This window comes from Petaurus breviceps, unplaced genomic scaffold (assembly GCF_028583685.1).
Source record: "Petaurus breviceps papuanus isolate PSGF00001 unplaced genomic scaffold, PetGlider_PUasm1.0 174, whole genome shotgun sequence".
NCBI lineage: Eukaryota > Metazoa > Chordata > Mammalia > Diprotodontia > Petauridae > Petaurus > Petaurus breviceps.
Window position 1 is genome coordinate 70,633,920 of NW_027185761.1, and position 3,585 is coordinate 70,637,504.

At 50.6% G+C, this 3,585-nt stretch overlaps 1 protein-coding gene across 2 annotated transcripts in view; it reads left to right on the plus strand.

The window, feature by feature from the left end:
• The window catches only part of RALA (RAS like proto-oncogene A), a 61,113-nt gene that overhangs the window by 46,938 nt on the left and 10,590 nt on the right, over positions 1–3,585 (plus strand). The window lies entirely within an intron of this gene.

Sequence of the window (3,585 nt, forward strand, 5' to 3'; positions counted from 1 at the left end):
GGGGAGGGGGCGGGGGGGGGAGGGAAGTGCGGGGGCCCAGAGGAAGGAGGGAAGTGTGGGGGCCCAGAGGAAGGAGGGGAGCGTGGGGGCCCAGAGGAAGGAGGGAAGCGGCCGGGGGGGCCCAGAGGAAGGAGGGAAGTGCGGGGGCCCAGAGGAAGGAGGGAAGCGGCCGGGGGCCCAGAGGAAGGAGGGGAGCGCAGGGGCCAGAGGAAGAATGGGAGGGCGGGGGCCCAGAGGCCATGTCTGGGGGGGTTTGATCCTAGTTCTAGAAATATTTTCATTATTCCTCTTGATAGAAATCACACGATTTTTTTTTTTAAACCAAAACCTCCTGTCTTTCCATGTTGTTCCCTTGTGCCGTCTCTCATGGCAGGAGCTTGGTTCATGTTAGGGGTAACACATGGCATTTTATCAGGAAAAAGGCTCTTTTGTCCAGTGATCTATCACCAGCCAGGGCAGTTTCATTGGAAGTACCTGGAGGCTCCAGAGATTTCTGAGGGGCTGTGAGCCCCCTTAGGGCTGCCCCACCAGAGCCACGGCCCTCACTGCCCGCATTGAAGAAGGACAGTGTCATGTCCTCCAGGGACAGCCCATCTTCATTTTCTCAGTAACAGCAACAGAGTCTTGAGGCAAAAGCTTCAGTAGCCGTTTTGTTACTTAATGGTTGAAGCTATTTGAGTCTTCACTATCAGAAATGATTATCTTAGAATCCAAGGAAGGAAAAATCCAGGCGGCAGATCCAGTGACCGCCAACTCAGATGGCGTGAGCTGATTCTCCCGTCTGTCCCCACCATGGTGACCGCTGGGATGGCTCGGGCTGTACGAGATAACAGGGTCTAGAGGGCGGCCGCTCCTCTGGCAGGGCCCCTTCAGGGGACAGAGAAGGGCTGGCGAGTAGCAGGCTGGCAGGCCTTTTAAACAAGATTAGCGGCTCTTCATTGTTCTAAAGCCATCTTCCCAGCCCCGCACTTGACTACTTAGCTTCCTTCTTCCTCATCTGTAAAATGCCACACTTGGGTTGGGTCATCATAGCTGGCATTTAGATGGTACTTGAGGGTTGCTGAGCCTTTATAAATTATGTTGTTTGATCCTCACAATTACCTTACCAGGTAAGTGCTGTTGTTATGACAATTTTACAGATGAGGAAACTAAAACAAAGGTATCCCAGGTCATACAGCTAGGAAGGGGCTAAGGCTGGATTTGAATTCAGGCCCTGAGCACTGCCTACTGAATCACAGCTTGGAGGGCTGATAGCTGAGGTCTCTTCCAGTGCTACGTCCTGCAGTCTTCACCTCTTTTTCTTTGTACGTTTCCTCTTGTTTCCTTCCAGTAAAGCAAAAGGACTTCTGAGACCTGGACCGTTGGCTGTTGGTCCTTGTATTGCAGCCCCCCACCCACACACTCCCACCTGCAGGGACCGAGGATATCCTCTTGCCAGCTTCCTGTGGGGTTCAGAAGAAGTCCTAGTGTGAATAACTGGGCAGAATTCCTAGAGAGGACAACAAGGCCCAGCCCCCATGCTTGTGATGGCTTTGTGTTCCTTAGTCCAAACGTTTCAGAGTGCACAGTGAGCTGTGAGGCCTGAAACACTTATGGTTCTTTCTTTCCTTGAAGGCCGAGCTTCAGATAACACTCCTAGGATGTCTGCATCTGTTGGTTTTAGTTTGGGCTGTTTCTTGCCTCCCCACACTCCCACATGGGCCCCCCAGCCTGAAGATAGCCCACTCCTTTTTGAGGTTTCCGTGTGGCTGGGAAGCATGAGATTTTTAAAAATTCCCTCCTATTCTCTTCCCCTTTTTGACTTGATTCTGTAAGAGAAGCTAAAAGAGTACATGAATTCAGGCTTTTCGGAACATAGTGAGAGATGTGTCAGAGACTGTTAACAGCACTTCAGAGGAATACTCAGACTCAAGTGTCTGCATGTTTTTGTGTCAGGACCAGGATGGGGCCCTCTGCAGGCAGTGAAGGAACTTGAGGACTGGAGTTCAAATCTTGCCTTTGGATGTTTGTGACCCAAGTGACGTTAGGCAAGTCACGTAACCACTCAGTGTCTCAGTTTCCTCATGATGAAATGAGAAGATTGAACTAGAAGATCTCCAAGGCCCCTTCAAGCTCTGATTCAATGAGCCTTTGCCCTTGGATGGAGGATCTAGCTGTGAGCCCAGTGCTGGTCTTACAAGAGTTCTATGGGCAGAATCTCTCTTTCTCCTTTCATCTGGTCATCCCAGGCCCTCTCCTACTCTAAGACCAGAGGATAAGGGGATGGTGATTGTGACCCAGTTATAGATAGGCGGTGTTCTAGTGCATCCATTTGTAAATTGGATCTGTGGAGGCAGCAGTAATTTGGAAATTGCTTAGAATAGCTGCTCTCCCCAATCAGTGGTTTGGAGAAATGTTTTAATTTAAGGGGAGCGAGCATGTTAGGAAATCTCTCTTTCTCTGAGTGTTAGTTTAGGGATGGATTTTTTTTTTTCAGTATTTTTTTCCTTTTAGAATCATTTTTTAAATCTGATCGCCATGTGGTTTTGAGGTTATTTTTTTTTCTTTTAAAAGTCAGGATCACAGAGCATCAAAATTGTAAGAGATCTTTAGAGACCATCTGGTCCAGTGCTTTCATTTTATCGATGTGGAAGCTGAGGCCTGTGACACATGAGGTTACCCCCATCATGTCAGAGGTGGACTTCAACCCGGGTTCTCTAACTCTGCCAGTGGAGGCTAGTGTAGTAAGGGTAGTGGTAGGGAAGTGAGCCTGCTGCCTCCTGAGGCATCCAGTTCCTCCAGGCCTCCTGCTTCTGCCCTTCCACACTTCCAGCACAAACCCATTCTTCTCATTCCCCTTCTCCCCAACTCTTCTTCAAACTCAGTTTTCCTGGTCCTGTTAACTGATCCTCCTTAGCCTTACTGGTTTCCCTTCTCGGTGCTGTCTGCTTGGTCGGTGTACTTCAGAGAAGTGAGCCTAGGTCCGTGCCCCTCCCTGGTCTGGGAAGCTGTGCCCTCTCATCCCTCCCAGGACCACCCCTTCATGCGAATGGCTGGGTTTGGGTTTGGGAGCCGCTGAAACTTCAGGCCCTCTGTTCAGACAGACTTCTCTCTGTGCTCCCCCACCAGTCTCTTAGTGAGGCTGGGTTTTTTTAATCCAGCTCTAATACTTGACTTCTCTCCTTATCAGATTTTATCTTTTTAGATTCAGCTCATTGTCCACTGGTCTTGATTTTCAGAAAGGAAAGAGCACATAACACAGAGCCTGCAAGCTGTTTCCCCAGGAGCTTGACTATAGTGCTGGGGAGAACTGTAGGGTGGATCAGCTGGTTCATGAGCACAGGGCTAGAAAGCCATTCAGGCTCAGCCTTGGACCTGTCCTAGTTCCTGGCAGCTCCTGGATCCAATAGGAAACCTCCAGATTGGCCTCTAGAGCCTTCTGCGCGTGGCCCCCTCCTCCCTCCCTTCCCAGGCTTCATTGTGTGGCCCCTCCTCCCTTGCCAGCCTTCATTGCGTGGCCCCGCCTCCCTTGCCAGGCTTCATTGTGTGGCTCCTCCTCCCTTGCCAGGCTTCATTGTGTGGCCCTGCCTCCCTTGCCAGGCTTCA